The sequence below is a fragment of the Schistocerca piceifrons genome, chromosome 9, assembly GCF_021461385.2.
Source record: "Schistocerca piceifrons isolate TAMUIC-IGC-003096 chromosome 9, iqSchPice1.1, whole genome shotgun sequence".
Taxonomy (NCBI): domain Eukaryota; kingdom Metazoa; phylum Arthropoda; class Insecta; order Orthoptera; family Acrididae; genus Schistocerca; species Schistocerca piceifrons.
The window spans coordinates 47,177,841-47,190,211 of NC_060146.1; the positions used below are offsets into that span (position 1 = coordinate 47,177,841).

The following is a 12,371-nucleotide window of genomic DNA, read 5'->3' on the forward strand; positions in this document are numbered from 1 at the left end:
TGCAAAAGGAATGGAACCCTTATCGCCCGACATACAACGTTAGTTTGTTTAAAATAGTACTAATTCATTCGATTTGTCCCTAGTGTACAATACTGTTTTGCAAGGATGTTACTAATAATGTGAACTGCTGCCCAAACATTTCTCACTACCGATACCTCAAGTACTACACACGCTATTCGCACAGTGTATTTCATTATGTAACACTACATACACTATAGGCTGATATCACGACTATGGAGATGGGTAAAGCTTTCCATTTTGCGGACGGCGGCTTCCCATTCGTTGCATCAAAACTTGAATCAGCGTGGCTCGATAATGAATGAGATGTTGAGCTGAGAAATAGGAAAATGTGATAAAAGCAGAGCTTTTGAGTAACGTTTCCCAGAAAAGAGGAAAGAGAACAATACCGGAAAAAGTCTGCTATGAAATGAGAGAGATGTTTTATCGTTACTATTATCGTTTTCATTTATTTCTGTGTTGCGTTTTTTTTTACCAAACTCTTACTCTGTGTTGATAAGTAATACTTCACTGTACAGAATGTAGTGCATACCAGGTTTTTAAATGCCTTTTGAAAGAGGTTACTGTTAGCCATCTCTTCGGGCGTTTTAATATACACACTTATTCCATGGTAAAAAAATGCACTTTTGAGTTTCATGTTTATTCTTTCTTTTTAAACGTACGTTCAGTCCAGATCTTGTTTCATGTTCACGGACAGAACTATTTATGCTGTGATTATCAAGGTTAAGTCTGATGAGCGTATCTGATTGATGAATGGCGTAATTAAAATCCCCTATTTTCTGAACAGATTCTTATAATGATCCAAATTACTATTTTCCGATTTTGTTTTAAGGCCCTTTCCAATATTTTCAAAATTGTGTTCACATGTTGTGTATTTGTTCAGCAATAAAGAATTGCATAGAATTCAGAGCACTTACTAAAAGACACTAGCTATCACAAACTGATAAGAGGGTTGTAACGGAATAACACGTTGAAGACATTCTGTTAGCAGGTATCTTTGCGTATTCATACAGCTTCGACTGAGAATCTGTACTCATTATCCCTGCAAATTTTGTATCTAGTGTCCAATATATTGAGAAGTAGTACTACTCACCAACAGAAAGTCCATATCATGTTTTGTTGTGAATGATCCTTCTTCTTTAGGACTCCGAGGACACTTCACACACACACATTAATGTACTTTATTTCTTTACAAACGCCTTTTTACTTCGCAAGATGCGGTGAGCATTATGGTGTGTTTCCTAACACCGTCGGCGTTCAAAAATGTATGTGCAGTGTCCTCGGAATCCAAAAGAAGAAGGATCAGTCTCAACAAAACACGACAACCTATCAATAAAGGACGCTATAGACTTGGTCCTGTAAAACCGCATAATGTAAAATCACGTTTTTCAATAAGCGAAAATCCCACTGATGATACACAGAGGTGTTGAAACGTGTTTGAGTAAAAGGGAAAAGCAGTGTGTTTGCAAAAAGGTGGAACCCATATTCTACAACTCGCCAACAATGTTCATTGAGGGCAGCTCAGAACCGCGATTCATCGCTGAGCGCAGTGCGACATCATTCATCAGCAGAACATGGTTTTGGTCACGGACACACTCCAAGCATCGCCATCTGTGATGTAGTGGTAATCACATTATACTCACCGGACGGCTAGTTTCAAGTCGGGGTGCTCCTAGTTCCCGGCCAATCTACATCTACATCTACATGGATAGTCTGCAAATCACACTTGAGGCTCTGGCGTACTAATTATTCCGATATCGAAAAGCGCGTGGAAAAAACGAACACACGTATCTTCACGTGCGAACTCTGATTTCCCTTATTCAATTACGATGATCGTTTCTCACTATGTAGGCCGGCATCAGTAAAATATTTTCGCATTCCCAGGAGAAAGTTGGTGATTGAAATTTGGTGAGAAAATTCCACCGCAAAACGTCTTTGTTCTAATGATGTGCACCCTAATTCCTGTATCACGTCAGGGACACACTCTCCCCTATTTACATCTACATCTACATTTATACTCCTCAAGCCACCCAACGGTGTGTGGCGGAGGGCACTTTACGTGCCACTGTCATTACCTCCCTTTCCTGTTCCAGTCGCGTATGGTTCGCGGGAAGGACGACTGCCGAAAGCTTCCGTGCGCGCTCGAATCTCTCTAATTTTACATTCGTTATCTCCGCGAGAGGTATAAGTAGGGGGGAAGCAACATATTCGATACCTCATACAGAAACGCACCCTCTCGAAACCTGGACAGCAAGCTACACCGCGATGCAGAGCGCCTCTCTTGCAGAGTCTGCCACTTGAGTTTGTTAAATATCTCCGTAACGCTATCACGCTTACCAAATAACCCTGTGACGAAACGCCCCGCTCTTCTTTGGATCTTGTCTACCTCCTCTGTCAACCCGACCTGGTACGGATCCCACACTAATGAGCAATGCTCAAGTATAGGTCGAACGAGTGTTTTGTAAGCCACCTCCTTTGTTGATGGACTACATTTTCTAAGGACTCTGCCAAGGAACCTCAACCTGGCACCCGCCTTACCAACAATTAATGTTATATGATCATTCCACTTCAAATCGTTCCGCACGCATACCCCCAGATATTTTACAGAAGTAACTGCTACCAGTGTTTGTTCCGCTATCATACAATCATACAATAAAGGACCCTTCTTTCTACGTATTCGCAACACATTACATTTGTCTACGTTAAGGGTCAGTTGCCACTCCCTGCACCAAGGGCCTATCCGCTGCAGATCTTCCTGCATTTCGCTACAATTTTCTAATGCTGCAACTTCTCTGTATACTACAGCATCATTCGCGAAAAGCCGCATGGAACTTCCGACACTAACTACTTAGTCACTTACATATATTGTGAAAAGCAATGGTCCCATAACACTCCCCTGTGGTACGCCAGAGGTTACTTTAACGTCTGTAGACGTCTCTCCATTGAGAACAACATGTTGTGTTCTGATTGCTAAAAACTCTTCAATCCAGCCACACAGTTGGTCTGATATTCCGTAGGCTCTTATTTTGTTTATCAGGCGACAGTGCGGAACTGTATCGAACGCCTTCCGGAAGTCAAGAAAAATAGCATCTACCTGGGAGCCTGTATCTAATATTTTCTGGGTCTCATGAGCAAATAAAGCGAGTTGGGTCTCACACGATCGCTGTTTCCGGAATCCATGTTGATTCCTTCAGAGGAGATTCTGGGTTTCCAGAAATGACATGATACGCGAGCAAAAAACATGTTCTAAAATTCTACAACAAATCGATGTCAGAGATGCAGGCCTATAGTTTTGTGCATCTGCTCGACGACCCTTCTTGAAGACTGGGACTACCTGTGCTCTTTTCCAATCTTTTGGAACCTTCCGTTCCTCTAGAGACTTGCGGTACACGGCTGTTAGAAGGGGGGCAAGTTCTTTCGCGTACTCTGTGTAGAATCGAACTGGTATCGCGTCAGATTCAGTGGACTTTCGTCTGTTGAGTGATCTCAGTGGATTTTCTATTCCTTGGACACTTATTTGGATTTCAGCCATTTTTTCGTTCGTGCGAGGATTTAGAGAAGGAACTGCAGTGCGGTCTTCCTCTGTGAAACAGCTTTGGAAAAAGGTGTTTAGTATTTCAGCTTTACGCGTGTCATCCTCTGTTTCAATGCCATTATCATCCCAGAGTGTCTAGATATGCTGTTTCGAGCCACTTACTGATTTAACGTAAGACCAGAACTTCCTAGGATTTTCTGTCAAGTCGGTACATAGAATTTTACTTTCGAATTCACTGAACGCTTCACGCATAGCCCTCCTTACGCTAACTTTGACATCGTTTAGCTTCTGTTTGTCTGAGAGGTTTTGGCTGTGTTTCAATTTGCAGTGCAGCTCTCTTTGCTTTCGCAGCAGTATCCTAACTTCTTTGTTGAACCACGGTGGATTTTTCCCGTCCATCACAGTTTTACTCGGAACGTACCTGCCTAAAACGCATTTTACGATTGCCTCCAACTTTTTCCATAAACACTCAACATTGTCAGTGTCGGAACAGAAATTTTCGTTTTGATCTGTTAGGTAGTCTGAAATCTGTCTGCCTCCTATTACTCTTGCTAAACAGATAAACCTTCCTTTTTTTTATATTCCTATTTACTTCCATATTCAGGGATGCTGCAACCGCCTTATGACCACTGATTCCCTGTTCTGCGCTTACAGAGTCGAAAAGCTCGGGTCTGTTTGTTATCAGTAGGTCCAAGATGTTATCTCCACGAGTCGGTTCTCGGTTTAATTGATCGAGGTAATTTTCGGATAGTGCACTCAGTATAATGTCACTCGACGCTCTGTCCCTACCACCCGTCCTAAACATCTGAGTGCCCCAGTCAATATCTGGTAAATTGAAATCTCCACCTAAGACTATAACATGCTGAGAAAATTTATGTGAAATGTATTCCAGATTTTCTCTCAGTTGTTGTGCCACTAACGCTGCTGAGTCGGGAGGTCGGTAAAAGGAGCCAATTATTAACCTAGCTCGGTTGTTGAGTATAAGCTCCACCCACTTAGCAATAATAAAAAACGTGCAGCTCTTCTCTGAACTTTCTCCATGTACCCTAATAAAGCTACCTGGTAAGAAGCCCAGACCGCGCAGCAGTATCCTAAAAGGGGGCGGGCGAGCGTAGTGCGGGCAGTCTCTTTAGTAGATGTGATACATTTTTCTAAGTGTTCTACGAATAAAACGCAGTCTTTGATTTGCCTTCCCCACAACATTTTCTATGTGTCTTTTCCAATTAAACTGTTGATTCAGGGGAGCTCAGAACCGCGATCCATCACAGTCCTAGGTATTTAGTTGAACTTATGGTCTTTAGGTTTGAGTGATTTATCGTGTAACGAAAGTTTAAAGGATTCCTTTTAGCACCCATGTGGATGACCTCACACTTTTCATTATTTAGATGGGTGTGAAGCACCTTAATCGTTTACTGTTAGAAATATCTCAGGGTTGCAAGGGAATGTCTTTTAACGTGAATAATAATTTATACATTCGCCGGTTCGTGTGGTATGCATATTATTAATTCAAAGCTTAGCACTTTCTTAACTGTGAAAAGTCTCGTCACTTGAATGAAAGATAACCGTGAAGCGGGAACCAGAAGAATCTGTTTCGATGTTGATACTACTCTTTGCAAAATGAGTGAAATCGACTTCACTTTAGTCTGTCTATTCAAGTCAGGGGAGTGCAGTAGGGGGTATAGCACTTAGCAGCCCAGTCACTCAAACAAATCAGTAACAGCTTGCACTGTACGTGCTTGAGCATTGTCCTGCAAAATGATGGTCAGGTCCCGCAGAAAATGTCATCATTTCTGTCTCTAAGCTGGTCGTAAGTTGTGTTCCAAAACTAAACAGCATAAAGACAGAAGTAATGACACTTTCTGCAGGACCTGACCATCATTTTGCAGGACAATGCTCAAGCACGTACAGTGCAAGCTGTTACTGATTTGTTTGACTGATGGGGCTGCTAAGTGCTATACCACATACTGCACTCCCCTGACTTAAGCCCTCGTAAGTTCAACTCGATTTCTAAACTGAAGGAAACACTTCACGGCCTTCGCTTCAGAACTGCTACAAATTCGTCGGGCAATAGACCGCGCCGCTCGAACTGTCAACTCAACTGGCACTGCTAAGAGTATCCTACGACTTCCACATCGCTGGCAGCGGGTTGTACACAATGCTGCTGACAACTTTAAAGGTCAGTAAAACTTTGAAACACGTATCTATTTTGTACAAACTGTAAATAAATAGATGCACAGTAAAGTTCCAACCCTCGTATATTATGGGTAATAAATGAAAAGGGTCAGGGAAAATTCGGTACGTCAGTGTATAATAAAAATAATTAAAGAGTTAGTTTCAATATGTCTTCTGACTGTGGATATGAACAGAGTGTGGATGAAGCAGAAAACACCACTCATTTGGTAGAACGTAGTAGAATTACAGGATTTGTTGAATGGAATGAGTCTAATGAGTACAGAATATGAAATGAGAGTAAATCGAAGAAAGTCGAAAGTAATGAGAAGAAGCAGAAATGTGAGAAACTCAATTTCAGAATTCGTGATCCCGAAACACATGAAGTTAAGGAATTCTTCTATCTAGTGAGAAAAATGACTGATGGACGGAGCAAGGAGAACATAAAAAGCAGACTAGCACCGGCAAAAAGGGCATTCCTGGCCAAGAGAAGTCTACTAATGTTACAGATTGGCTTTAATTTGAATGAGAAATTTGTGAGAATATTTGTTTTGAACGCTGCATTCTATGGTAGTGAAACATGGACTGCGGGAAAGCTGGAACAGAAGAGGATTGAATTATTTGAGATGTGGTGCCACAGTCGAATGTTGGAAATTATGCGGACTGATAAGGATTGAATCGGCAAGGAAACATTGACAAGAAGAAGTGATGAGATGACAGAACATCTGTGAAGACATATGGGAATAAATAACGTCTGTGTTACTAGACGGCAGAAACTATAGAGGAAGACAAAGATTGCGGTACACCCAGCAAATAATTGAGGAAGAAGCTTGCAAGTGTTACTCTGAAATGAAAAGGGAGAGGAATTCGTGGCGGGCATCATCCAACCAGTCAGAAGACTGAAAAGAAAGGAAAAAATCGTGGTCCTGAAGACACACGTAGAGTTTCTACACGGATCGGTGATTCCAAATACGAAAATAAGGCGGACCTTACTGTTGCAGACCTTCGTCCTTTCCAGTTACAGCGGGTTCAGCTTCTTCGAGTACGAGTTGAAGATACACATTTCGAATGTTATCGGCTGCTTGAAAATTGCTGGTCGGAGATGGAATTTACGAAAATCACCTTTTAATTTAACCAGTTCCCTTTGTGTAAAACTTTCTGTATTTGTTTGGGTCATATTCTAACAGCTGTACCTCTGTAACGTGTAAAAACTGAACTAATGTTACCTTTAGTGTTTTATACGAATCTGCTTATATTACCACCTTCCAAAATTCTTCTTGGAGCAACATCTATAGGAGATTTGTGTGTGTTAGTAGCTGTCAGAAGAACGTTTTTGCGTTTCGGGTACGGCGAACATGGCGGCAATATGTTCTGCAGCTGTGCGCACTGATTTATGAACTTCTGCGTTTCTCTTCCTGTTAAGTCGTTTGTTATTTTCACGCTCTCCTAAGGAAGACAGTTCTTCGCTGAGTTACTGCCGCGTGTCTAAGCTGTTAATTTGTTTTCCCTCGTCGGAGCACCAGATTGTAGCAAGAACATCTCCTCGGCTCTCAGCCCACTATGAGTTGTCGAGTCCAGTTTGCAATTGGCAAATTGTTTTTCTTCTGCACTGCGGAAATAGTTCAGTAAATTATTTCGAGCAGACGTGGAATTTAACTTTCTCATGAAGTTACTTTTTCTTTTTAAGAAAATGACAGTTTCACTTCTTTTTTTTTTCTTTAGTTCGCTTCATGGTCGAGGTCATAATAGAAATGCCACCTGGGGAGCCATGACGAGGCGGATTTGTAATTTTCCTGCTCTTACCTCACAAAGGTTAGAAGAAAAAATATACTCTGATAAAAGAGCAACGTATTACACACACATACGTTACATAAAGGAACGAAACAAACGAGAAACGCAAAAGAAGAACAAAAATATTTTAATGATTAATAAAACCACCTCTGCTATATTATGATACATTTATTTTCCTACAATCGTTCTTACAAAGGAATGGTCCAATCCCCCATGTTTCGTACTTCGTGTAAATATTTCCTCTATTAATACAATTCATGTTCAGATATTACGAAATGAAACCGATTTGGCACACTGCTTAAGTTCAAGCGTTTTGTCCCCCTTTCGTGTAACCGAAAAGCTTGCAGCATTCTCTGTGTCAATGAAAAATATTATCGTAGGGCCTACATGTTTTCCTTGGGCTGGAATGTACTGTATTTCTGCTCTGGACTTTAATCAACATAAGAATCATCGTTTGGACCACAATTCATGGAATCGTCCGAGTTGCTCCTGTTGCTGCTAATGTTCCCACAATTTCTAACGAAATGGCGCCATCATTCGAATGCATGTAAACGAAATTAACTCTTGAATGATACATATGTAGATCATCAAGAGTTGTAGCTGATTTCACTGCATAGCACATACTTCATATCTAGTATTTACAAGGCTGGAGACATTAATTTTTTCCGCATTACTATGGAACTCAGGAACCTACACAGACAATACGAAGAAATCATAGAAAAAATAATTAATTTTTATCTACATTGTTAACACTTAGCAATACCGTGAAGGCAATTGTTGATTATTGCGGGAATTAAATGACATGCAAATTCGAGCGAATATGAACTATGCACAGTTGTAAGAGAAACTAACAACCGAAACTGAAATTCGCTTTACAAATCAACGATCCCACTGAGCCAAGTTCTCCGTTCATGAACGTAGCGTCGACCAATAACATGTGCCCGCCGTGTTGCGCATGTGCTGTCTTCTACTGCTATAGCAGGGGTGTACAAACCTCCAGCCGCTTCGCGAGCTATGAATTTGGTAATTTTCAACAACTTTTTTAAATGAAACTTCCTGGCAGATTAAAACTGTGTGCCCGACCGAGACTCGAACTCGGGACCTTTGCTTTTCGCGGGCAAGTGCTCCACCATCTGAGCTACTGGCAGGAGTAAAGCTGTGAGGACCGGGCGTGAGTCGTGCTTGCTTCGGTAGCTCAGATGGTAGAGCGCTTGCCCGCGAAAGGCAAAGGTCCCGAGTTCGAGTCTCGGTCGGGCAAACAGTTTTATTCTGCCAGGAAGTTTCATATCAGCGCACACTCCGCTGCAGAGTGAAAATCTCATTCTGGACTTTTTTAAATACTTGCAGTGTGTCTTAGCAGCTAAAATGTTGACATTATGTTTCTTTCGGCGTACGCTTACTGTATGAAAAAACTGAAGGCAGTTTTTGACACGTCGGAGTGGACCATTCCATTGTTAGAAAATCTTCAGTTTGCCTACAGTTAAACAAAACAGTAAATTAGACCAGCATCTGACCGTATGAAATAAGCTACTCTTCAGTCTTACACTAAATTATTACCGAGTTGTGCTACAGTCATGACACATATGGCCTTGTTGCCGTATGTAATATTAAAGATCAAATCCAAAAATAATGCTCAGAATCATTCTGCAGACCGTGTAATGCAAGTATGGTGTGTTGTGGATTGGCGGGAGACCAATCCGTAATATTAGAGGAAGCCGAAAGGCACGCGTTTTAGCTCACGCAGGCTGGCGCGAGGTCTGGAACAGGACAAGGAAATTAGACTAGCAAAAAAGGACGTAGCTGTGGAATACTCAACTTTAATCCATAAATGGTGAACATCGCTCTCGACGGTACATGTTTTACAGCATCAATAGTTACTGGTAATGGCGCCTTGCTAGGTCGTAGCAAATGACGTAGCTGAAGGCTATGCTAACTATCGTCTCGGCAAATGAGAGCGTATTTTGTCAGTGAACCAATGCTAGCAAAGTCGGCTGTACAACTGGGGCGAGTGCTAGGAAGACTCTCTAGACGTATACTAACGGACCGCGGCCGATTTAAAGGCTACCACCTAGCAAGTGTGGTGTCTGGCAGTGATACCACATGGCGAGCAGAAAAGCCGTGGTAAGTACAGACTGGATCGCTCCGCAATTGAGGTGAACACGTAATCTTAGAACTTGGCCTCTGTCAAGTGGGATAATCGACTGTATCATCGCCAAAAGCAATGACAAAACCTTGAGTACACAGGTGATATTAATGAGTAAAGGATCAGCTCATCAAAACAGTCGAAAATAAATGCGAACAACGGTGAACAAAATTTATGCGCAACAAAAAGGAAACAGGTGACATTGCTTACGCTAAACTGTGTCGTCATTTGACAGATATGACAGTAAGTGAATAATTATAACGTACAGTTGAAAAGTAATAGTGTGAAATATATCAGGATCGGTAGGTATGATCTCAAAGAACGATCATATGTCATGAGAAATGTAGCTACAAAAGACGCATTGACGCTGGAAATACAAAAGAGCTAAATCAATCATTTATATGATGACTTTAGCACAACTCGGTGCTGGTTTAGTAAAAGACTGTTGTCAGCGTGAACTGTTTATTTTATTCATTAAGATGTACCTCTAGCCTAATTTCCAATTCTGCTTAATTGCAGGCGGTCTGGAGATGTGCTGTTTGAGGATTTCCCGGCGCTGCATCTGCTTGACAGGTTCCCGGGAATTACGCCGGATAATATTGCAAAAACTGGACAACATTTCAGCGAGACAACTGCCCGCCATCTTCAGGTGCTACTGTCGCGTCGCTGAGAAGCTCGCCAATTTATACAGGGTGTTACAAAAAGGTACGGCCAAGCTTTCAGGAAACATTCCTCACACACAAATAAAGAAATGATGTTATGTGGACATGTGTCCGGAAACGCTTAATTTCCATGTTAGAGCTCATTTTAGTTTCGTCAGTATGTACTGTACTTCCTCGATTCACCGCCAGTTGGCCCAATTGAAGGAAGGTAATGTTGACTTCGGTGCTTGTGTTGACATGCGACTCATTGCTCTACAGTACTAGCATCAAGCACATCAGTACGTAGCATCAACAGGTTAGTGTTCATCACGAACGTGGTTTTGCAGTCAGTGCAATGTTTACAAATGCGGAGTTGGCAGATGCTCATTTGATGTATGGATTAGCACGGGGCAATAGCCGTGGTGCGGTACGTTTGTATCGAGACAGATTTCCAGAACAAAGGTGTCCCGACAGGAAGACGTTCGAAGCAATTGATCGGCGTCTTAGGGAGCACGGAACATTCCAGCCTATGACTCGCGTCTGGGGGAGACCTAGAACGACGAAGACACGTGCAATGGACGAGGCAATTCTTCGTGCAGTTGACGATAACCCTAATGTCAGCGTGAGAGAAGTTGCTGCTTACAAGGTAACGTTGACCACGTCACTGTATGGAAAGTGCTATTGGAGAACCAGTTGTTTCCGTACCATGTACAGAGTGTGCAGGCACTATCAGCAGCTGATTGGCCTCCACGGGTACACTTCTGCGAATGGTTCATCCAACAATATGTCAATCCTCATTTCAGTGAAATGTTCTCTTTACGGATGAGGCTTGATTCCAACGTGATCAAATTGTAAATTTTCACAGTCAACATGTATGGGCTGACGAGAATCCGCACGCAATTGTGCAATCACGTCATCAACACAGATTTTCTGTGAACGTTTGGGCAGGCATTGTTGGTGATGTCTTGATTGGGCCCCATGTTCTTCCACCTACGCTCAATGGAGTACGTTATCATGATTTCATATGGGATACGCTACCTGTGCTGCTAGAACATGTGCCTTTACAAGTAGAACAAAACATGTGGTTCATGCACGATGCAGCTCCTGCACATTTCAGTCGAAGTGTTCGTACGCTTCTCAACAACAGATTCGGTGACCGATGGATTGGTAGAGGCGGACCAATTCCATGGCCACCACGCTCTCCTCACCTCAACCCTCTTGACTTTCATTTATGGGGGGATTTGAAAGCTCTTGTCTACGCAACCCCGGTACCAAATGTAGAGAGTCTTCGTGTTCGTGTTGTAGATGGCTGTGATACAATACGCCATTCTCCAGGGCTGCATCAGCGCTTTAGGGATTCCATGCGACGGAGGGTGGATGCATGTATCCTCGCTAACGGAGGACATTTTGAACATTTCCTGTAACAAAGAGTTTGAAGTCACGCTGGTACGTTATGTTGCTGTGTGTTTCCATTCCATGATTAATGTGATCTGAAGAGAAGTAATAAAATGAGCTCTAACATGGAAAGTAAGCGTTTCCGGACACATGTCCACATAACATATTTTCTTTCTTTGTGTGTGAAGAATGTTTCCTGAAAGTTTGGCCGTAGCTTTTTGTAACACCCTGTGTGTTGGCTTTCTAGAAGAGCGCAGGCGCCAGCGGCGGCATAACCTCATCGAAGGCCAATCGTAGACGGCGTCGAATACCAGAGCCCTCTGCTGGAGAAACGGGTCGCGGTCTGCGGAAGCGCGCCGCGGCGCGGGCAAATTCGGCCGGGAGCGACGGACCCCGTTCGCGCGCGCGAGTTGTTGGCGCGCGATTTAAGCATCTGCGCTAAGGATTCCCATCTGCGTTGACTCGGTGCGGTTGCTAATCTGTGGCTGACGATTCCTTAGTGCCGCCAAGGCTGGCTCCCAGGCTTTGCTCAGGTGAAGGCCCGTGTCTCTGTTTATTAGGTCAGTGCTTATACGTATTTCGATCGCCTCTTTGATGATGGAGTCCTAGTATGTGGAAGCATACGAGAGGGCCTTGGTTTATTCGTAGTTCATGCCGTGTCCCGTGTCAAGGCAGTGTT

The 12,371-nt window shown here is 42.7% G+C and overlaps 1 non-coding gene across 1 annotated transcript; it reads left to right on the forward strand.

Moving 5' to 3' along the window:
- The first annotated feature begins 8,696 nt into the window (after positions 1 to 8,696).
- On the forward strand, positions 8,697 to 8,771 carry Trnas-cga. The gene has a single exon. It is a non-coding gene; the product is annotated as a tRNA-Ser (tRNA).
- Positions 8,772 to 12,371: the final 3,600 nt, after the last annotated feature.